General features: G+C 38.1%; 1 long non-coding RNA gene across 4 annotated transcripts; it reads right to left on the bottom strand.

Moving 5' to 3' along the window:
* Nucleotides 1-440: 440 nt before the first annotated feature.
* Nucleotides 441-24,640, bottom strand: LOC129718266 (uncharacterized). 4 transcript variants are annotated; one of them, XR_008726838.1, is made up of 3 exons: nucleotides 24,210-24,640; nucleotides 996-1,107; nucleotides 441-939 (listed from the first exon to the last, which is right to left on the bottom strand). It is a non-coding gene; the product is annotated as an uncharacterized LOC129718266 (long non-coding RNA). The 4 variants fall into 4 exon arrangements; XR_008726837.1 differs by lacking the exon at nucleotides 24,210-24,640 and adding an exon at nucleotides 1,415-1,811; XR_008726839.1 differs by lacking the exon at nucleotides 24,210-24,640 and adding an exon at nucleotides 1,204-1,390.
* Nucleotides 24,641-24,989: the final 349 nt, after the last annotated feature.

Below are 24,989 nucleotides of genomic sequence, written 5' to 3'. Positions count from 1 at the left end.
TTTGAACCCACAACAAACAAGAATACAATTGCTCTACCAGTTGAAAAACAAAGTTCCAAAATAGTTTTAAGTCAAAATTGTATCTCCCCTCCTTTCACCTTAAATCCCCACTAGCTCGTAGTCGGCCGCGAGAATAAAGAAAAGGCCTCCCTCTTTTCCCTGCTAACGTAGAATTAATACGAATTGTACTTGGCTCAGTAAAACAGAAAATGTATCGTGCCGTGTCAAATAAACTAATTTAAACCTAAAAAAAACCTAATGTTCAATTAATTAAAGAAGTGTTATGCAGTTTTGAGCTGAATTGTCATGATACGTTAGCATGATATAAACCCCTACTTAGAATAAAAAGCACTTAAAAATACACTTCGTTCACTTGAATAAATATCATTTCGCTAATGAATTACAATGGAATAGAATGGTAGAAATAACATTTTGCTTCGTTTTAACAAAATATGTATAATTTATTCATTAATTGGTATAGCTTTCTACGAAACATTACTTTTTTCTCTTATCTATACAGTGGATGATGGCCCATCAACTATATTCATAATTTAAATACAAAACATTTTTTTATTTTTCGCCAACCTCAAACGTCTGATAATGCTTCTTCAAGTATTCAGTGTTTTAATCCTTAAACAACCGCATATTTCTCGCTAACATATTCAAGAAATTTCTCTACCGTCGAGTCCTATATTACTAAATCAAAACTTCATGAAGAATATTCAATATTTTGTAGATTATGGATAAAGTATAAATTTTCAACACTAATTTTATAGCACGTACATTTTTGTTGATTCTTCTATTCAAATTCATTTGTTGCTCAGTTATCGCCTTTGTTTGCTACCAATGTTTCTTCTTTTCATCCGTTTAAAAACTTGGTACATGCTTCCGCCTGGGTTTCGCCGTTAGAAGGGGTGCAACTGGAATGTAATATGTTGTCTAAAAGTTGAATAAATCAGGATTTTTGAATACATAAATTAATTACAAAAAATTACCATGTCTTGTTTTTCAGTAGAAAAGAACAATTCGAAGCAGTTAGCATATTCCGTGAGAGATGATATGCTGTTTTGATTTCTGACAGATATTTTTCACCATTCCGTAGAGGTTCTGTAAGGAATTGTAAACAGATTTTATGCAGTCAGTGTTGGAACTCGGTTTATTATTACGTGAAGCTCAGAACGAAAAACATTAATTGCAACTTACTAGGTCGTTTGTTTGCACTGAATAATAAAAGTTGAAGGGTAGAGTTTTAATTTTTAATTGCTAATACGTTAGAATGCTAAAAACTATTGAATAAATTGATGAAAGTGCATATTGCAAAATATACTTTTCTTCTTTCGTTCTTCCTTTATCTTATAATGTGTGCATCTCTCATAAATTTGCCCATATCGATTTATTACATTATTATAAATACCTGAAAGCTCAAAAATCACTGCTGTTTGTAAATTCAACCAATGCACCAACAGGATCCTATATGTATTGCATGTTTTTCTACACTGAATAAATTAGTCAAGCCTTTATTGAATGATCCATCATTCAGAAGCATCAGGCCGGTGAAATTCCGAAAATCATATGAATACTTGATGCACTGATAATTTACATTAAATAATGTGATTCGTCATGCGAGCAAGATCGCGCCAAATGACCTATGGTCGAATATCGACCATTTTTGATTTGAATGAAACTTTGCAAACGTATTTGGCTTAGCAAACTGAGCATTTTTCACAGGTGGAGAGATTTTTTACACCCATGAGTTACATTCTAAAAGGGCGTAGCCTTTTGGCATAGGTTATTCGAAGCATTGTAGCCCAGAAACCGTTGGTTGTATAGAAAAACTGTCTGATAATGAGTTGTAGCGAATTGGAAACGCATCATAAAAAAATATCCACTGTACAAAAAAAATTTTTTTGACCAAAAAAAATTAAAAATGAACATTAAATTTCAATTTAAAAATAAACGAGTTGAATTTTTTTTTTCATTTTTTTTAAAGAAACTTGACGTTAATACGCAACTTTTGAAAAGAAGTCCAGGATGAAGAAATGAAAAATATTTTTTTTTATGGTAGATTACTTTTTTTTTATGAAAATTCTAATTTAAACATTTTTCAAAATATTTGTTTTCTGATGATTTTAAAAGATGCAGAGAGTCATTTTGAATCAAAAAGCTTCTGGTAGTAAACATTCTTTCGTTTTCGAGTTATTTTAAATTTAAGCTCGAAAAATTATTAATATTTCGGAAAATACACGTTTTTCTTAATTTGTCCATGGTTCTCCAGCAAAAACCATACGTTCATTGGAATGCTTGATCAAAAATATACAATACAATGCCTTTAGAATGTTTACTACCAAGAGCTTTTTGATTCAAAATGACTCTCTGCATCTTTTAAAATCATCAGAATACAAATATTTTGAAAAATGTTTGAATTAGAATTTTCATAAAAAAAGTAATCTACCATAAAAAAAATATTTTTTATTTCTCCATCCTGGACTTCTTTTCAAAAGTTGCGTATTAACGTCAAGTTTCTCTAAAATAATGAAAAAAAAAATCAACTTTTTTTTTTTAAATTGAAATTTAATGTTTATTTTTAATTTTTTTTGGTCAAAAATTTTTTTTTTGTACAGTGGATATTTTTTTATGATGCGTTTTCAATTCGCTACAACTCATTCTCAGACAGTTTTTCTATACAACCAACGGTTTCTGGGCTACAATGCTTCGAATAAAACCTATGCCAAAAGGCATACGCCCTTTTAGAATGTAACTCATGGATGTCAAAAGTCTCTCCACCTGTGAAAAATGCTCAGTTTGCTAAGCCAAATACGTTTGCAAAGTTTCATTCAAATCAAAAATGGTCGATTAAATTTTCGCGTATTTTCAGGCGATTTGAAATGATTTTGCTCATGCACACTGTGTAAGTAAACTTTATCATTATTTAAAGGAATTCATTCATTTTTGAATGATATTTTTCAAAATTTTACAGTGTGAATTCTAGCGCATATGTGAAAGAAATTCATTCATGGCAGCTCCATACGGGAAATCATACGAACATGAACTGTTATACGATTCAGTTTCATACCGTTTCCCTTTAGGTTACGTTCTGTCTCGTTTACATCTACACCATTTTTAATTTAGGTGTTCAGAAGTTATCTTTACGTAATCGAACCATGAAATATCTATGAAATATCAGACATTGAAAGATTTATCCTGAAAAAGGTAGGAAACTGCGATTTGCTGCGTTGTTTGTTTAATATGGTTTATTTGACACGGCACGATACAATTTTATGTTTAACTGAGCCAAGTACACTTTTTATTAATTCTAGATTAGCAGGAATAGGAGGGAGGTACTTTTTTATTTCTCGCGGCCGACTACGAGCTAGTGGGGATTAAAGGTGAGAGGAGGGGAGATACAATTCTTGCTTAAAACTAATTGAGATATATAATCTATTTGTGTTTCGTTTGGTGTTCTTTTTGTTTTTCAAACATATATGTAGGCTCTTCGTGTTCGTGTCTCCAACGTCGTATACGGGTATTCTGACAAATAGACAAAAGAGTTTTAAATTTTAATGTCAGCATTCTTCAAAAAACAGTACAGCTGTGTCATGTACTGGAGATCACCGCTTCCCAGAATGTCTCTAACGGGAACGTTCGGTTGTTTTCCTCGGGCCCGAAGGGAATCTATAAGCTTGGACCTAACACCACAGAATTCGGCACACGACCATACAACATGCTCGATATCATGGTAGCCATCGCCACAAATGCAGTGATTACTGTCTACAAGCCCTATACGAAAGAGATGAGTGTTTATCGTATAGTATTGGACATAAGTCTGGACATCACGCGAATGAAGTCCCGACCTACATCCAACCCCTTGAACCATGCTTTCGTCGATACCTTAGGAAAAATGGAATGTAGCCATCGTCCCAGTTCATCTGAGTTCCATAATGATTGCCAACTGTTGAGTGTTCTCTGACGCAAAATGCTATAAAATTCATCATAAGCAATTGGTCTACTATAAATATCGCCATCAATAGCACCCACCTTAGCTAAAGCGTCAGCCTTTTCATTGCCCGGAATGGAACAATGAGAAGGGACCCACGCTAAGGTAACCCGGTAATTTTTTGATCTGTTAAAGCACTTAAAAACCGTCGTATTTTCCCCAGGAAATACGGGGTGTGCTTCACAGTCTTCATCGATCGCAGAGCCTCAATGGCACTGAGACTGTCTGTGAAGATGAAGTAGTGGTCTATGGGTAGGGTTTCGATGATACCAAGGGAGTACTGAATAGCAGCTAGTTTTGCGACGTACACGGAAGCAGGAGCATCGAGCTTGTAGGAGGCGGTAAAATGTTCGTGAAAAACACCGAAGCCAGTGGACTCATCTAGATTAGATCCGTCAGTGTAAAACCTTTTATCATAACTAACATGTTTAAACTTATTGGAAAAAATCTTAGGGATCTCTTGGGGTCGCAATTGGTCCGGGATACCAGTAATGTCTTCTTTCATGGTGGTGTCGAAGAATATAGCATTATCAGAAGTATCTAAAAGTGCGACATTGAAAGAAACGTATGAAGAAGGGTTAATATCTTGAGCCATATAGTCAAAATATAAAGTCATAAATCTGGATTGAGATTGAAGGTCGACCAACCTCTCAAAATTTTCAATTACTAATGGGTTCATAACTGTGCTTCGAATTAGCAACCGGTAAGAGAGATTCCAAAAACGATGTTTCAACGGAAGGATACCCGCTAGCACTTCGAGACTCATCGTGTGGGTCGACTGCATGCAACCCAAGGCAATACGCAAACAACGATATTGTATTCTTTCTAGTTTAATAATGTGTGTTTTCGCAGCGGAGCGAAAGCAGAAACAGCCGTACTCAAGAACTGATAATATCGTTGTTTGGTATAACCTTAGAAGGTCTCCTGGGTGGGCACCCCACCAGGTTCCGGTAATCGTACGAAGAAAATTAATCCTCTGTTGGCATTTTCGTGGTAGATAGCTAATATGACAAGCCCAGGTGCATTTAGAGTCGAACCAGACCCCGAGATATTTAGCGACTAAAACCTGAGTGATCGTTTTACCCATTAGTAGGAGCTGCAGCTGAGCTGGGTTATGTTTCCTAGAAAAAACGACCAGCTCAGTTTTCTCCGGAGAGAATTCGATACCCAGCTTGAGAGCCCATTCAGACAAATTGTCTAAGGTATCTTGCAATGGTCCTTGCAGATCGTTAGCTTCGCTTCCAGTAATGGATACAACGCTATCGTCTGCAAGTTGCCGTAGCGTGCATGAATTTGCAAGACATTCATCGATGTCATTGACGTAAAAATTATAAAAGAGAGGGCTTAAACATGAGCCCTGGGGAAGACCCATGTAACTAATTCGGGTAGTTGTCGAATCACCATGTGAGAAATACATATGCTTTTCTGACAACAAATTGAGCAAAAAAATATTCAAATTTGGTGAAAGTGATGAATTATTCAAATTTGGTGAAAGGTTAAGTCCAACAAGCGCCTTTTTGCCGAGTCGGGTAGATTCTTCAACAAGTTGAATTTAATTCTATCCAACCCTGGAGCTTTATTGTTGCACGAGAGGAGAGCCATTGAAAATTCCAACATCGAAAATGGAGGCTCTTCCGTAGCTACTAAAAACGCGTCGCGAAAGGTCTTCTGTTCGGGGGCAGAGTCCGGACAGACCTTTTTGGCGAAATCGAGTATCCAGCGATCTGAATACTCCTCGGACTCATTCGAAACGTTACGTTTCCGCATGCGTCTGGCGGTATCCCAAAGAGTGCTCATCACTCTTTCCCTCGACAACGCGTTCACAAACCGCCGCCAGTATCCGCGTTTTTTTGCTTTTATCAAGCTCTTCATTTGTCTGTTCAGTACATCGTACTTTCGGAGCAAATCGATAGTGCCTTGTTCTCGGAAGGCCAAATACACCGAGGACCTCCGCGCGTACAGGTCTGAGCACTCTTTGTCCCACCACTTGGAGCGAGGGCGCCGTCTAATCGTTACCCTGGGTATCGGTTTCGTCTGAGCTTGAGTCGCTGCGTCGATGATCAAGCCAGAAAGGAACGCGTATTCTTTCTCCGGAGGAAGTTCCCCGTGGGACTCGATTCTTTGCGATATTATGGTCTCATAAGACTTCCAATCAATGTTACGTGTGAGGTCATACGCAATTTTGATTGGATCCGTTGGAGTTGACCCATTAGCAATTGAGATAACGATTGGTAGGTGATCACTACCGTGAGGATCATTGATTACTTTCCACTGGCAATCTAACGCTAGTGATGTCGAGCAGAGGAAGAGGTCAAGCACGCTTCCACGTGCTGGAGGATTAGGTACACGTGTCGCTTCCCCAGTATTCAAAAGTGTCATATTGAAGTCGTCGATCAAGTTACAGATTAAAGAAGATCGGTTGTCGTCGTACAGCGACCCCCATAGCGAACAGTGAGAATTAAAATCTCCTACTATCATATAAGGCGCGGGAAGCAACTCTGCTATATCAATGAGATGCCTCTGTTCAATCCGCGTGGATGGAGGGATATATAACGAAACAAGGTATTGGTATTTTCCATTCATATTCGTTTGATTGGCAACGACTTCAATATTCGAGATCGAGGGAAGGTCGATTCTGAAGAAGGAATAGCACTTTTTAATCCCTTAAAGTATCCCTCCACCGTGTGAGTCTCGATCTCGACGGATAATGTTAATATCGTGGAAATTGAGTTGATCGTTTGAATTGAGAAAGATTTCAAAATGCGTCACAATTGTATGTATTCATCAAATGAGAAAATAGATCGAATTTGGGGATGATACTTCTGCAATTCCACTGTAATACAGTGATAAAATTCCTAACCTCTTTCGCCGTATTAGTCATCGAAAGATATAATAGCTGAAATGAGGGGCCAAGTTGCTGCTAGTTGCTTCAAAAAGGTTTTCACTGTAGGAAGAAGGGCAAGAAAAATATTTTGTAGGGGATCTGGTATGTTGAATGTTTTAGATATCCAGTCCACGATATCAGAAAAATTTATGAACCCTGTTTCTTTTTTATCTTCTGATTGAGAAATGGGTGCACGAGGAGTTTTTGGTGCCCCAGGAAGCGGTGGGTACTGCTGGTTTGATTTGAAATTAAAACCGGAAGGTACTTGCTTCGGTTTTTTTTCACCGCTTGCTTTTTGAGTTGGCTTATTGGTCATTCCTTTAGGGGTTATCTTGCGACCTTTGCGAGAAAGATTAGGACAGTTGAGCATTCTCCTCTTCCTAGATCCTTCTGGCATGGCATAAGAACACCCTTCGACGGGATCGTCAGATATACCCTCATCGGTTGGCAAAAAGGAAAAGATGTTTCCTGTCGAGGGTGGCTCAGCCCTCTTAAGCATTTCTGCAAAAGAGCGCTTTGATCGTTCCTTGAGGAAACGCCTAATTTTTTCCTCGTGCTGTTTGTACGCGAGACACGCCGAAAGGTCATGCCGAGTTCCCTCGCAGTAAAGACACTTTTCAGTATCCTCACTGCAAGTGGTCTCAGCATGACTGCCTCCGCACTTGCTGCAGCGTGCCTTGTTGCAGCAGTAGGTGGCTCTATGACCTAACTGCTTGCAGTTTTGGCAATGCATGACCCGCGGTACGAACAGGCATACAGGCAGACGAACCCTGCCCAAAGAGATGTAGTTCGGCAGTGCGGATCCGGCGAATGTTACACGGAAGGAATCCGAAGGGAGGAATTTCTTCTTCCCTTCTTCGATGGATACTTTTTTTTTATTCTCGCTTATTTTCGGTCGGTCTAGTTCCGCTACTGTTGTGGCCAATCACCGACGCCCAGGGAGGCGACTCCACACCCAGGACCCTAACTCACGACCCGTTTATTAACGGACCGGCGCCAACGGCTTTACTCCCTCATGCGATGGAAGGCGTGATCCCAGAGATTTTTCGCCTCAGAAAATCTCCCGGTGTCGGCTAGGATTGAATCTACCCCAGTTGGGTTGGTTGTGAGTGGATCACGCCACCTCACAACCATCGACACCTATGTCGGCGGTGGGATTCGAACCCAGGCGTCGAGCGTGGTTGGCGGAGACGTTACCAACCACACTAGGCCCCCGCTACGTTCGATGGATACTGAATGCAATTGCTTGACATCCAGTATCTTTACATCTTGAATCAGGGGGTTCTTGAAGCAGCCAACCCTGTGACGCAAAATGTCATCGACCGTGAGGATTCCTTCGGTAACCACACCGTCGATCTCCACGTCCTTGGCAGGGATGTACTCGCGGTACTCTCTCGTGAAAGCCTCGTAGCTAGCAATTGCGTTTGCTAGCTTCTAGCTGCTCACGACAACTCGCAGTTTGTTCGGTCTAACTTTTGTAATTTCGGTTACTTCCGAAAACTGTTTTGCCAGGTCCTTGCCTATTTGTATAATGTTAAGAGGCTTCTTTATGGGCCTTAAAAAACTTTAAACGGACCTTTTGAAGCATCTGGGTAAGCTTTCACCCGTGTTGCCGGTACCCTTGGTACGGGGCTAGGTAGCGGGGAAGGTAGAGGGGAATTAATGGGGGAGATCTCAATCTCTTCCCCATTTGTTTCCACATCCAGGAATAGTTGCACCTGCATGTCGTCCATTTTGCGGAAGCGTTACGCTTTACCGCACACAAATGAGAAATATTCGAATGTGGGGGGAGGGGGGGGATCAAGTAGATGATATTAAATTTTAAAAACAATTTTTCAAACTACAATGGATCAAAATAAAAAAAAAACAGTAATACTAATACTAATAACAATAGTAATAAAAGTAATAATAATAATAATAATTATAATAAAAACAACAATAAAAATAATAATAATATTAATAATAATAATAATATTGATAATAATAAAATTAATAATAATGATAAAAATTCTAAAGTGAATACTACACCGAACGTCTAAGTCACGACCTCACGGCTGATAATAGGATCAATCGAGTGTCTCCGCAGAACAAACAATAACGATCCAGCTTCGTGTTGTGACACAGTGGCCGTATCTTACACGCGACCTTGTAGATGCCACTTGTAGTTGACTTCCACTCGCTCGATCGTATGGTGGTCCGTGCAGCTAGCGGGATAACAGCGGTGCGGGAGAATTATTCTTGCTGATATATCTGCTGCGTATCAGATCACTGGCGGGGTAGCCTGCCTCTACCAGTGTGCAGAAGATGTTTCTGCCGATATACTGCAGGCTATTGTTATCGCACAGCACAAGAACTAATCGACAAAAAAAACACCCGTGCGCTAACTCGTGCATTGTTATTTTGCGAATCAAACGGAGATAAACAATTTGCGTCTAATCGAGACGGAAGCAAAACAACGAATGTGGATTTGAATTATGTTGATGTCAGATATTTTGATCAATCTATTTCGTTTCTTTGCTTAGCTTTTGAACCACATATCAAACTGAAATTTATTACTTGTAACTTTGAGAGACAGTCCGTAGTTATGTTCAAATAAGCCGTGTAATCTTTGAGATAATAACCTTACGTTGTTTTTACAATTTAATAAATAACGGTTGAAATAAAAGTCCGATTATAATAAAATGGAATGGCAACTAAACCTTCCATTTGACACTGAGAATTGTTGAAATTGAATCAGCTATTTTTGGGAAAACGAATGAATTTGAAAAGTCATCGGAACATGTTTCTTTTAACAAATTTTTAACTAGTTAACCCTTAACTATCCCAATCATTTGATATCAATATTGTTCAATTTGGTTGTGTAGTTTCTAAAATAATAAAGTTTCGTGATTTTGACATTTTGATACATTACAGACAAAGTTACAGTCCGATTACAGCAAAATTCAATAGGGTGTTATGAGACAGCTAGACCTCTTATTTTAAACCAATTTTGTGGAGATCGGCTCAACCATCTCTGAGAAAAGTATGTGAGTTTATGCAGTCTTTGGAATATGATTCTTTTCATAGCTGGATTTCACATTTTTAAACATAACAGGCAAACTAATTATCCGTTTGCAAAAAAAAAATCAAACCGGTCTTATGGGGCAACAAGACCTTCCATATGACCTGATTTTATGAAAATCGGTCCAGCCATCTCTTAGAAACATGAGTGAGATTAAACTGTCTTCAGAACACATTTCTTTGCATAACTTTTGAACCACATGTTCAATCTCCACAAAATTCAAATTTAAGGGTTTTTTAGGCAGCCCATTCATTTGATATTAATTTTGTTCAATTTTGTTGTGTAGTTTCTGAGATATTGATGTTTCGTGATTTTTACATTTCGATACATAACCTCTAAACTAGAAATCCGATTACAATAAAATTCAATAGGGTCTTATGGGGCAACAAGAGCTTCCATTTGCAATCAATTTCATGAAAATCGGTTCAGCCATCTCTGAGAAAATCGAGTGAGATTGGGAGAGCGTTACACACACACATACACACACACACATACAGAAAATGCTCAGCTCGTCGAATTGAGTCGAGTGATATACGACATTCGGCCCTTTGGAGCACTCTTATACCTTTAGTTTTTTCAGTGATTGCTATACCTTTCTAGGAGAAAGGCCAAAATATGTTTGTCGTACAACACTACCTACTTGGTTACTAATAATAACCATAGGCGTAGCCAGAGGGGGGCAGGGGGCCGTTGCCCCCCCCCCCCCCCCCAAGTGTTGACATAGGTGCATAATTTTGTTTTCAATAATTCTAATAGCACAAAACGACATCTTTAACCCATAGAAACATCTGTGTAAAGTAAAAGCCAGATCAAAAATAATTGATTGAAATGCTTGCGCTACGTTGCGTGGAATTGCATAGGTTTTTCAGTTGATCCACCAAGAGTATTGCAGCGGCAAAAGTACCGGGCAAATCCGCCTGCATCAACTAGCTTGGAGTATTGGAACCGAGCTGTGACAATTCCTTACCTTGATTTTTTGTAACCTCACTGAAAACACGGTTCGATGAAGATAGTGCACCTGCCTACGCGTTGTCGTGGCTGCATCCCGCTAACGTAATACGCATGTCGTTGGGAGAGTTCATGCGCAAAACCGAAAATTTCGTAATTTTTTATGAAGTTGACATTTTTGTTGGAGAGGTGAAAGTTTTGTATTAACATTGCAGCAGTATGAGAGCAGACCGTTAGAACTTGGAAGAGTTGGATCTTATAGACCTGCTAGCTAAAGCTCGTTCTTTCTTCCCTGCGAATGAGAAAGCAGTTAAAATTGCACTTGCTCTACCATGAAAACATGCACGATGCTCGTTCAGCACATTACGTCGGGTGAAAACCTGGCTGAGGTCAACAATATTTGAACAGCGGTTGAGTGCTTTCTGCTTGCTGAGTGTTCATCGGCAGATGGTCAACAACAATCGTGAAAAGACACATGAACCGCTTCCGGAACGTTTGACGTTTGATGCCCGAAGATTTATTGAGAATCTTGACTGTGTCTTCAATTTTTACGTCCTTGGGAAGCTTTGACAGGATGTAGTTGAGATAGCGGCTGTGAGAATGGGTGCCCAACTTTGCTGGACCGCTATCCGCTGTAAAATTTGGGCTATCTTGTGAATCATATCCTGAATTCCCGGTTGCGGCTGCTGATCAACTCTATCTTCTGCCGTGTTCGTGGATTCTTGAGATCCTCTTCGCCAGAATAATATGTCTAAAGGTTTAAATGAACTGAGGAGTTTTTAGTAAAGAACATCTATTTATATTCGAGGTTGGACAAAAAATAATCAAACTTTCCAATCTGATGTCAAGGACAACTTTTCACTGGTTGCCTTGATGTAACAATCACTAAAGACTAGTATTTATTTCTATTTTTCAAAACACACTTAAGTCGCTTTTTACACGGGGGATACGTGCCGCGTTAAAAAAACGCGTAAATTCCGGAATCCACGTGAAAAAAAGCCGCGTGAAAAATACCCGCGTAAAAACAACCGCGTAAAAAACGACCTTAGTGTACCATTTTTTTACTTCTAAAATTTTGAAATACACGAAGCCCAAGTGCTGTAAACCCTTTGCTGATCGTCGGTGCTCATCAAGCTTACGCGAAATAATCGAAAACTAGGGACGAATAACCGCCTCGGTTAAAATCCCTTAAAAAAAAAACGAAAACGTTATTGCAAAATTAAAAATATTGAACAATCAAGCTCATTTTAATACGTATTTATCAATTTGTGATTCGTGTAGATTATATTCTATCAAAGTGAAAGATAAATTTGATCTCGAAGAGTGTGTGGATTCATTCATGGAACCATCAACATCAGGATGTGGAAAAAACATTCTACCGACGGAGTTGCAACCATCTGCATCTGTATACGAATTGGCCATCTACTACAACAATCGTATCATCATATTCTCAAGAAAGCATTCAAAAAGAATACTCCAGAGTACAGAAAATTGAATTATTCAACAGAGGCCTTGCTGGAATCAACGTTTCACCGATATCACTGGCAAAGCTCAATCACGAAAAATATCCTAAAAAAGTATCTGAACATTACTGACGGTATAAGGAAAAACCCAAATTAATCCACCTAGCTAGCCTTTCTCATTCAATATGTTAAAATAGATTTACACGATTTAGGAGAAAAAATACTCCTTGAAAATTTCTGCTGGTTTTATTTTCGCCTTTCTCCTAGAAAGGTATAGCAATCACTTGCGAAACCGGAAGTATAAAAGTGCTCCAAAGGGCCGAATCATGAAACATCATTATCTCAAAATCTACACAACCGATTTGAACAAAATTGATTTCAAATGAACGGGATACCTAAAAAATCCTTAACTTTTGAATTTTATAAAGATTGAAGTTGTGGTTCAAAAGTTATGAAAAGAAACGTGTTCTGGAGACTGTTTAATCTCACTCATGTTTCTCAGAGATGGCTGGACCGATTTTCTTAAAATCACTGTCAAATGGAAGGTCTAGTTGCCCCATAAGACCCTATTGATTTGTTTTGCAATCGAACTATTCCTTTGCCTGTTATGTTTAAAAATGTGAAATCCAGCTATGAAAAGGAACATATTCCGAAGACTACTTGGACTCACTCACTTTTCTCAGAGATGGCTGACCCGATTTCCACAAAATTAGTGTCAAATAATAAGTCTAGCTGCCTCTTAACACCCTATTGAATTTTACTGGAATCGAACGGTAACTTCGTCTGTAATGTACCGAAATTTGAAAATCACGAAACTTCAGTATCTCAGAAAGTACACAACCGATTTAATCAATATTATTGTCAGATAAGCGGGCTAGTTAAGGGTTAACTGATGAATTATGATTGAACACGTGCTTTCAAAGTTTGACTGCCCTATACGTTCTCATTTCATTTGATTATATTCGAACTTAAGCAACCGTTATGTATTAAATTGTTAATAAAACAACGAAAGTTTATTATCTCAAAGATTACATGACTTATTTGAACATAACTAGTGTAATACGAACTAGTCATCTCTCGAACTTACAAATAACAAACTTCATAACAATTTGATATGTGGCTCAAAAGTTATGGAAAGAGAAGTAATTCAAAGACTATTTAAAACTATACCTGCTTTGATCGATATATGTGGCCTCAACATAATTTAAATGTGGTATCGTACTATTTGAACGTTCCAAATTCGTTGATTTCTTGCGATGTGTTCAAGATCTGCCAATGCACGACGAATCGGCCATAGGATATGATCAAAGTCAAATAACAAATCGTTTGAAATGATTGGTTTTATCGAAATGACAACATCCTCGACTTTTGGCTTCTTAATTCTGAATATATTCATATTGGGTGGTATTCGGTCATTTTCAGCAGATTTTCTGGCATCAATCTGACACCGGAAATACCCATATTGGGAGGTAATTAGTTATTTTGGTGTCCAGGGTCAATGTTTGGTTTCTATGCATCATCTCGATTACGGAAATATCCATATTGAGTGTTATTCGGTCATTTTCGACATTTTCCTAGAAGTTGCCATTCAGCAACTCAAAGTGGTGCCTGAGGTCAATTGAAAGCTCATTGCATCATTCTTGTTCCAGAGACACTCATATTGGATGGTATTTGGTTATTTTAGGCTATTTTTCACAAACCGGAAGTCGCCATCTTGGATTTTACAATGGTATTTATGATAATTTCTGGCCTCTGAGCGTCATTCTGCTTGAATGTTTTCAGAGGAACCAAATATGTCCATAATGGTTCGACGCCCCTCCCTCTTTTGCACATGTTCCTGGGAAACAGCCGAAAATGATCGAATAACACCCAATAACGGCAGTCGCCATCTTAGAATTCAAAATGGTATCTGTTGTTGTATGTCGCCGTATTATATGGTTGTTTCACTTTAAGGAGTTGGTCACTATTGAACATTACTTGCCTTTTGAGAAAAAACTCTCCCAGGTTCCTGGTTTCCGAACTATGGTGGACCAGGGAAGTATTGACCTCCAGGGTATCCACCAGAACGGACACGCATAGGAATAATCTAGTCAAAAGTACTTTATCGAGTGTCTTTATTTGGATAATTTCTGGCCTTATATACTAATTGTACAATGTTTGCTTAACCTATCTTAATGATAGAAAGAAAGAGAAAGCTGGAAAGCCAGGTTCGATAATTCAAGGCTAAATAATTTGGATGGCACTGGCCCTGTTCGATATTTGTAATTTGAATCCCTTTTGCATCGTAGGCTTGCACTAACGGGCGATGCCTGCGCGGCGGGGTATAGAATGAGCGAATTGAAGGGTAACGACAATGCTGTTGCATCGTCATCTGTTTACAATAAATATTACTGTTGGGTATCAATGTATGAACGCGGATGGCTTGTTATGATTGTGTATTTTGTTTTAGGCCAGTGGCTCTCTATTCATGACACCATCCCTCCTAGGGAAGATTGATGTCATGCAGTGAGATCAATCTATGGATGTGCTCTCCAGATAAACAGTATTTACATTAATAATTACAATTTTTTAATTCTACGACGCAAGCTCTGAAAAGTAAGGTATAAATCTCCTGTAGTAGTTGCAAATGGCTACAAACCTTCTGACTTCATCGCAATTTGTTGGTTTTGGGTAATTCACTATGGTTTCGTGTTTAGATTTGTCAGGAAGTATGCCGTGACTAGATATGTGATGTCCAAGGTAAGACATCTGAACAAAAAAAATGACATTTTTCAAGATTCAACTTCAAGTTGAAATATTGAAGTTTTTCAAATGATGCTCTACTGAACAACCGATAACAATGATATCGTCTATGTACAGAAAGGCACACTCGGGTGGTAAACCGCTGAGTGCGATGGTCATCATTCTCTGGAAACTGTTCGGTGAAATACTTAGTCCGAACGGTAACTTATTAAATTTATAGTGACCAGTGCTGGTGGAGAAGGCTGTATATTTCTTTGATTCATCCTCTATCTCGATCTGATGAAATCCGGACATCAGATCAAGAGTGGAAAAATGTTTGGCTCTACCCAGTTGGTCCAATATGTCGTCTATCCTGGGCAGAGGAAATTTATCGGCGATTATTTTCTTGTTAAGTTGTCTAAAATCAACTTCAAGACGCCATTTTTTATCTTCATCGGTTTATTTTTTTGGTATCAACAGAATTGGTGAGTTGTAAGGTGAATAAGAAGGCTTTATGATTCTTGTAACATTTTTTCGACTTGAGCATTGGTTTCGATTTTTAGGACTTCGGGGGTTCTGTAATTTTTTATATAAACTGGATTGTTATCCTGTAAATTGATGGATTGTTTGTAAAAATTATTGGAGGCGAGTGTGTCTCCTTTCAAAGCGAAAACATCATTATATTTTGAACAAAGCTCAATCAATTTTTGTTTGTAGTGGCTGGGTATGTGATCTGTTTTTAATTCTGTTAGAAGTTTGTTGTTTCGATTTTCCTTTTTCAACTCGTCATATGCAAATATATCGTAGCTTTTCAGTGGTACTAAACGTTTTTGGAAGTTTTTACTGATTCTAACGGTTTTTTCAGTAGTGTTTATGAATTTTGCCAATTTGTTGGATTTGTCAATCAAGGAAATTGCGCAAAATACTCCAGGACAGATTTCGTTGGAAATTAATACGTGGTCTTCAAAAAGTTCCTTAGTGTGAATTTGCTTTAGTACTTCGCAACGTGGTGGAAGGACAAATTCACCATTTAAATTATCTTCAATCGGAATTTGAAATTCTTCTGAAGCAAAAGTTCCGGATAATAACCATGTGTCATAGTTGATGATGCAACGAAATTTCGATAAGAAATCTCGGCCTAAAATACCGTCAGTAGGTATTGGGAAGGAAGAGTCGACTATATTGCGACTTTTACGCCAAATTCGACTACCCTGAAATACACGATTATCACAGTCGAATCTCGCACACGATTTCGCAGTTCGGATGATGGGTATCGATACTAGCGTTATCGAAACGCTTGACAAAAATATTTTATTATATAGACAAAAGAAATTTCTATCATGACTGCTACCTTGGTAGGTTGATAAGAAATCACTCCATCAATTCGGGTTATTCGCGTTGAAAGAGATTTTGAAGGCTGTTCGCACCTACGTGAACTCTCATATGCAATTGTCAAAATGTGCGTGATGACAAAAGCAAAAATATTTCCTTCCTTCTTTTTCGCATGCAAAAACCAAACAAATATCAGCAACACCGTCAACGCGAATGGTCAGTGCTTGATATTTATATTGTGATTTCAGAAAAAAAATTAGAATTTTGCGCTCTTACTGACAACCGCAACTGACAACCGAAAATGACAATCTTAGACAGCACCGATAAAAATGCGACTCAAGAACTTGTTTGTCAAAGCGTATGCACTCCTAATTTACTTCAATTGAAATTGAATAGCATTGACTTAAAGCGAATTTCTTTATTCCACTGTGTGCGGGCAAAACTGCCGAGGAATAATAAAACGTCATCGCCATTTAAGACGCAAGTAAGAAAGAGATGTCAGATAACTGTTTACGAATATAGCACGTGCGGAAGTGGGTTGAAGCTGACAAATTTTACAGTGCGCTTCGGGCAGCACGGCAGGTCAAAACTGGGTCAAAATCGAGCGAATAAAGAAGGGTTTTGACAGCAGTTAGTGCGCTTCCGGGTCAAAACGAGGTGAGCTGGTGGAATAAAAAAATTCGCTATTAGTGCCGCCTTGATTTCTTGCCCTTGACTATGCAGCAGAGCCGCATTATGGTTTGCAATCAGAATGTTCTACGAAAAAAACTAGTTATAATTCATTATTTGTTGATGCTTAAACAGTATGCAATATAACATAGTTTTCACAAAAAATGACCTTCCGTGCTTCGACGAATTGAAGTTTCGGACTTCGTTAGTATTGTTATAGTTCGGCCATTTGGAGCTGTTTGCAAAATACTGTTTCGATATTTAATGGTTCCAATGGCGTTGCCTCCGCTCTAATTTCGAGGTCAACCAACTTGTCACGTAACTTTGGCGTTTGGCCCATGGCCAAAAAAATTAGTCTTATGAATACCACATTTTTTTCTCACTGTTCACGGAACTAAAATCACTAAAATTACCAGTTAACATCCTCTCCTTTTATGTTTAACATTTACTTCTAGCGAAAATCCGAAGCTTCTGAGCCCTACCGCTAAACGAAATTCGAAGGCCTAATGTCCCCATAACTTCTATTGGCTCCAGCATGAGAATTCCTAAGCTCCAGAAAGTCTTGTTTTGGAAATTTGTTTCCTTGGATAACATAAATGTTTTCCAGTACCACAAAAGCGTACAGCGCATTGTTTCTATGTCTGTTTCTTGACTCTTCAAAAATAAGCTTTATTACTATCATAACATGTAGCGTTATTAGTATCATAACATGTTAGACATAATTGTCCCACGACTTTTATTTTATGGCATTGTTGTGATAAATACATCAAATCGACAAAAGCATGCGAACTTTAACAAACCAGTAAAAATAGGCGAAATGGTACCCATCGCTGATGGCAATAAATCGTGCATGCCTTTGATGATGAATATGATATTCTTTTCTCGATCAAGACAAACGAAAACCTAAAGCCTGTAGTGCACTCTTTGTCTAATGGTCAAATATTTGACCTTCTGACATAATGGTCAAATATTTGACCTTCTGACATAATGGTCAAATTTATTTGACATCATGGTTGTTTTTTGCCCGTGTTTGCCCCATGTTAAAATTGGAGAGTGACAAACAATTATATTTGACCAAATTTTTATCTGTCAAAAAATGACAAATATTTGACGCTCGGTCAAAGAGTGTAATACAGGCTTAAGAAACAAAAAAGAAGACTCTAATTAACTAATGAGGTGTAGAGAATAAAACTTATTCGGATATTTTTGTATTTCAATTACGAACATTTGGCTATCCCCAGTTGAACGTGTATCGATTGCTATTCCTTACAGCACTTTTTACCAGTGTTTGAGATGTCTGACAGTTGCGGGTGTTGCTTCTTCTTTTTCTTGAAAATACCCTGCATTCTAATTTTTTTTGGGAAAGGAGAATATATATATCTATAAAGTATACTTGAAACCGTGAGGTCTGGTATCGATACAATGACAATCGAGAAAGTATCGATACTCAGTATCACCCAATCAATCATGTAACACTTAAGCCTGTATTACACTCTTTGACAAAGCGTCAAATATTTGGCACTTTTTGACAGATAAAAGTTTGGTCAAAGATAATTGTTTGTCACTCTCCAATTTTAACATGGGGCAAACACGGGCAAACAACAACCATGATGTCAAATAAGTTTGACCATTATGTCAGAAGGTCAAATATTTGACCATTAGACAAAGAGTGTACTACAGGCTTTAGTTTTGTTTTGATATTGGCCTAAGACAAGACGCGACAGCTGGTCACCGTTACATTCAACCAATTTGAACCGGCTGCTGATTGGCTGAATCTGATAACGCAATCGTCACGTAGAAAATACAACGAGGTTACTTTTCACTGTAAAGCAGTGATGCTGGAGAGTCATAATTTAGCTATTATAATTGTTCATAAATATTGATGCAAAAATATGCAAGGTACATGATATTACCGAGTAATGTATTTCACTGTTATAACTTTAAAAATGCATTGATTAAACGTTTTTTACTAATTCGGTTGAAGTCCAATAAACTTAGGAACAAAAAATTTGGGTACCAAGAAACTTAGGAAGAAAAAATTTGATAGCAGAAGTATGCTTTATTGAACATAAAATAATGAATAAAAATTTAGTATTATTCGCCTATATATTGCAATTTCAATTTGTTTTATTTTCATTGACCTGCAGAAGTTATAATAATCATTCTGGCATCAACGGTATGGAACGTTGAAAAAAATTTCGACGGGGATGACGGCCGTAACGAAAAGAAAAATAAGAAGCCAGCTGTCGCGTCTTGTCTTAGATATTGTCCTTTCACAAAAAAATTAGAATGCAGGGTCACAGACAGACGTCCAAGCAAGAACAAGATTGATCAAAATTTCCGTGTAAATTTTCAAAGTAAATTGCGCTATAAATCACTTGTACACTAGCACCGCCTGGTGACCTTATCGCCACAATACATTTTTTTTCGCTGGTGTACGAGGCTGGCGGTACTGGTAGCGCTATCTGGTTACGGATCGCTACTACAAAAAACTTTACACAAGTTTGGAACTCAGCTTGGACGTCTGTCTGCGGCAGGGTATTTTCAAGAAAAAGAAGAAGCAACACCCGCAATTGTCAGACATCTCAAACACTGGTAAAAAGTGCTGTAAGGAATAGCAATCGATACACGTTCAACTGGGGATAGTAAAATGTTCGTAATTGAAATACAAAAATATCCGAATAAGTTTTATTCTCTACACCTCATTATTTAATTAGAGTCTTCTTATTTGTTTCTTAAGCCTGTATTACACTCTTTGACCGAGCGTCAAATATTTGTCATTTTTTGACAGATAAAAATTTGGTCAAATATAATTGTTTGTCACTCTCCAATTTTAACATGGGGCAAACACGGGCAAACAACAACCATGATGTCAAATAAATTTGACCATTATGTCAGAAGGTCAAATATTTGACCATTATGTCAGAAGGTCAAATATTTGACCATTATGTCAGAAGGTCAAATATTTGACCATTAGACAAAGAGTGTACTACAGGCTTTAGGTTTTCGTTTGTCTTGATCGAGAAAAGAATATCATATTCACCATCAAAGGCATGCACGATTTATTGCCATCAGCGATGGGCACCATTTCGCCTATTTTTACTGGTTTGTTAAAGTTCGCATGCTTTTGTCGATTTGATGTATATATCACAACGATGCCATAAAATAAAAGTCGTGGGCCAATTATGTCTAACATGTTATGATAGTAATAACGCTACATGTTATGATAGTAATAAAGCTTATTTTTGAAGAGTCAAGAAACAGACATAGAAACAATGCGCTGTACGCTTTTGCGGTACTGGAAAACATTTATGTTATCCAAGGAAACAAATTTCCAAAACAAGACTTTGTGGAGCTTAGGAATTCTCATGCTGGAGCCAATAGAAGTTATGGGGAAATTAGGCCTTCGAATTTCGTTTAGCGGTAGGGCTCAGAAGCTTCGGATTTTCGCTAGAAGTAAATGTTAAACATAAAAGGAGAGGATGTTAACTAGTAATTTTAGTGATTTTAGTTCCGTGAACAGTGAAAAAATAATGTGGTATTCATAAGACTAATTTTTTTGGCCATGGGCCAAACGCCAAAGTTACGTGACAAGTTAGTTGACCTCGAAATTGTGGTGACCACCCTAGAATACAACCCTGTCTGAACAACTGGCTGGCTCAGTGTTCTGATGAAGATAATAGATCAGTTTATAGTTGACTGTCGAAGAGTACACCTCGCGTTTTATTTTAGTAGCGTATCACCAGTCCCGTTAGCTTTCACAGTTATTTGAGTGGCGACGAGGAAATCGGTTTTTTTTGTTTCTTAGAAATTCGCGTGTGTACGAGCATTTTAGTTTTGCGACAGTGTTTCCGTAGCCTACGAACAGTTTTTTTTCCCGGCGTTAAGTTTGCTGGTGAAGTGGTTTCGCGGCGTTCAGTTTGCCAAAAGTTTGTTTCCCGCTGGTGTAAAAAGCGGCAGAAAAAAAAAATAATTTATAAAAGTTTTGCCCCGCCAAGTGTTTGCGGAGAGCCAGTGTTAACCGGAAACGAGCGCGTGATGACGATGACGATGAAAGCGTTGACGACGATGCTGGCGGATTCCTTGGTTTCGCAGCAGATTCGTTTATTTACCGAGGCACATCTGACGATCATCCAATGGTTTGTGATTCGGAAGGTGGTGGCAGATCGGCGCGTTTACCACCTGAGGAAGTTGATCCCCAGGAGGGCCCATCTACGCGACAGTGGTCGCAATCGAATCAACCATCAAGCTCGAGTTGTCATCCAGAAAGTTTGCGTCGCTCTAGTAGACCGAAGCGTCCTAAAAGGGATGTCGATTTTATATATTAAAACAAACATAAGTTTGAGTTTGTGGCAGTATTGTTTCGCCACTATCTGAAAAAAAAAAAAAAGTTAAAGCGGCAGTCATGTTTAACCGCATTCAAAAAAAAAAAAAATGAATACCTATATGGCAGTGAAGTTTGGCCATTATCAGAAAAATATTGTTTAAACTAAAGGGGGGAGAACTGTGGTGACCACCCTAGAATACAACCCTGTCTGAACAACTGGCTGGCTCAGTGTTCTGATGAAGATAATAGATCAGTTTATAGTTGACTGTCGAAGAGTACACCTCGCGTTTTATTTTAGTAGCGTATCACCAGTCCCGTTAGCTTTCACAGTTATTTTAGAAATTAGAGCGGAGGCAACGCCATGGAGACCATTAAATATCGAAACAGTATTTTGCAAACAGCTCCAAATGGCCGAACTATAACAATATTAACGAAGTCCGAAACTTCAATTCGTCGAAGCACGGAAAGTCATTTTTTGTGAAAACTATGTTATATTGAAATCAAGGCGGCACTAATAGCGAATTTTTTTATTCCACCAGCTCACCTCGTTTTGACTCGGAAGCGCACTAACTGCTGTCAAAACCCTTCTTTATTCGCTCGATTTTGACCCAGTTTTGACCTGCCGTGCTGCCCGAAGCGCACTGTAAAATTTGTCAGCTTCAACCCACTTCCGCACGTGCTATATTCGTAAACAGTTATCTGACATCTCTTTCTTACTTACGTCTTAAATGGCGATGACGTTTTATTATTCCTCGGCAGTTTTGCCCGCACACAGTGGAATAAAGAAATTCGCTTTAAGTCAATGCTATTCAATTTCAATTGAAGTAAATTAAGAGTGCATACGCTTTGACAAACAAGTTCTTGAGTCGCATTTTTATCGGTGCTGTCTAAGATTGTCATTTTCGGTTGTCAGTTGCGGTTGTCAGTTAGAGCGCAAAATTCTAATTTTGCTCTGAAATCACAATATTTTGAAGGTAGATTTTCGCGGATGTTGTCCCTATTGTTTCTGAAGGTAGGGTGTTTATCCCGGTAATGGTACAATTTGCATCTTAATTTATATTTAAGGTTTACTTCATTGTACTTGCCTTAAAAATTGATAATTCGGCTCCTGAGTCTACTAGTAAAGTACACTCGGAGTTTGAAAAATTTGATTTGATTGCGATAAAGTTTGAACAGTTTGTGTTAATTTAATAACACCTTTTTTTTAATATTGGTCTTCGTTTGGTGGTAGTGAAATCGATTGGTTGTGTTTGTTTATGTGGGCGTGGTTGTATTCGTGGTTGTCCATCTGATTGCCTATCTGGTTGCCTTCTTGATTTCCTACCGGATTGCCCCCAAACAATTGGGGGCCTGGATAGTTTTCCGCCTGTGCGAAAAATACGTTATGTCCAGGCCTGTACTGGTAACTTCCATTTCGAGGGTTGCCTCGGAAATGAGTATTTCCTCGGTTCGTGCCCCGTCTATAGTTATTATTTCCTCTAAAATTTTGGTTGTATGGTTGCAATGGATTTTGGTAGCTGTTTTGGTTATAATGTTGGTAGTTGCTTTGGCCTTGGCGCTGGTAGTTGCTTTGGCCATGATTGGTATAATTGTTACGGTACTGTTGGCCTCGTCCTCTCGCGTTATTTCTATTTACTGCGAAGATTTGTGAGGTCGGTTCGGTTTTAGTTTCATTTATTTCCTTTATCGCACTTTGGACCGTTGTGAATTTTCCAGCTTTTAAAATTATTTTCATTTCGGTGTTGGTTATGCCGTTTATTAGCACATCAATTGTTACGGTACTGTTGGCCTCGTCCTCTCGCGTTATTTTTATTTACTGCGAAGATTTGTGAGGTCGGTTCGGTTTTAGTTTCATTTATTTCCTTTATCGCACTTTGGACCGTTGTGAATTTTCCAGCTTTTAAAATTATTTTCATTTCGGTGTTGGTTATGCCGTTTATTAGCACATCAATCATAGTAGCCATTTCCTGTGCTACGTCTGCAGGTATTTTGCTGTTAATGTATAGGGTTGACAATTTTTGTGTGAGGGTTTCTACTTCGTCACAAAATTTTTGTCTTTCCCCTTTGTTGGGAATAGCTTTAAGTTTTGCTATGACAGAGTCTGGTGTTTCAGTACTCTGACATGCTTGTTTAATGTTATTTATTATTTCGTCTATTGTTAATGGGCTGGTCGGTAACGCTGATCGCGCTTTTCCGCTGACCCGGGTTTTTATGAATTTGATTGCAGTGGCAATGTGTGCTTTTGCTGTAAGTTCCTTAAGAAGATTTAATGCGTCAATAAATGCATCTAGCCCGTCTGCTGAGCCGTCATAATTTTGGATAAGTGAAGTTGCTGTTTTTAGATCGAAGGTGGGTGGTTGATTATTTTGGTTAGCCATGATTATATTATTTTCTGCTAACTTTTTATTTATAATTTGATGTGTTTCGAAATTTGTCTCTCTTGCTGTTTTATGAGGCAGTTTAACTTATTTTCGGGAATCTCTTCTTCGTTTTCTATGAGATTCCTTTCTATTTCGTAATAAAGTTTTGCAGCGTATGTCGCTTTGGCTTTAAGCGTTTCTACTCTTATTTTCTGATATATTGACTTTTTTAAGTTACTCAGAATTTTTGTCAGGATGTGCAACTCACTGTCAATGATTTCTAACATTAGTTTATTTGTTTTCGATGCTTATTTAATATGTTATAGGGTTTTATTGTTATGAATTTGATATAAATAGTAAACTTAGTAATGTTATTATAGGGTTATATAGTTATGCATTTGGTATAGATAGTAATAGCTGCCTTTGCTGCTTAACAGCTGTTTCCCTTACTTGGTTGGCGTGGCTGCAACTCTGGTTTTCTAGTTGTTGCTTAGTTGCTGTAGCTGTCGTTGAAGTAATTGTTGTCTGATCTGCTGTTGGTTTTGTTGCTGCTGCTCCTGTTGCTGGATCAATCTCTGGCTGTACTCTTCGTCGTCCCAGTTTTCCAGTTCTTCTTTTACCTGGTTTAGCATGTTATCTGCTATGCAGTCGTCCATGGTTGGTGGGGTTTCCATTTCTTAGCACGTGGATTCGAAAACTGCCAACATTTGGCCACCTATATTGAGTACTTCGGCTTTTTTGTCGGACATTATGGCTTTATTTGTGGAGATAACTATTTGTCCGTGTTCTCCGTTTAATTGTTTTTTCACTGTTTTTGCTATGTTGCTTGATTTCACTGGCTCGAATTTTTCTAGCACTTTAATGTTTTTGCCTTTCTCCTAAAAAGGTATAGCAATCACTTGCAAAACCGAAGATATAAAAGTGCTCCAAAGGGCCGAATGGCATATATCACTCGACTCAGCTCGACGAGCTGAGCATTTTCTGTATGTGTGTGTGTATGTGCAGATTTTTATTCTCACTCACTTTTCTCAGAGATGGCTGGACCGATTTTCATGAAATTAATTGCAAATGAAAGGTCTTGTTGTCCCATAAGACCTTATTAAATTTTATTGTAATCGGATTTTTAGTTTAGAGGTTATGTATCAAAATGTAAAAATCATGAAACATCATTATCTCTAAAACCACACAACCGATTTGAACAAAATTGGTTTCAAATGAACGGGCTACTTT

Source organism: Wyeomyia smithii, chromosome 1, assembly GCF_029784165.1.
Source record: "Wyeomyia smithii strain HCP4-BCI-WySm-NY-G18 chromosome 1, ASM2978416v1, whole genome shotgun sequence".
NCBI classification, from domain to species: Eukaryota; Metazoa; Arthropoda; class Insecta; order Diptera; family Culicidae; genus Wyeomyia; species Wyeomyia smithii.
The sequence above is the reverse complement of the archived record's forward strand: the minus strand, read 5'-3'. Positions and strand labels throughout refer to the sequence as shown.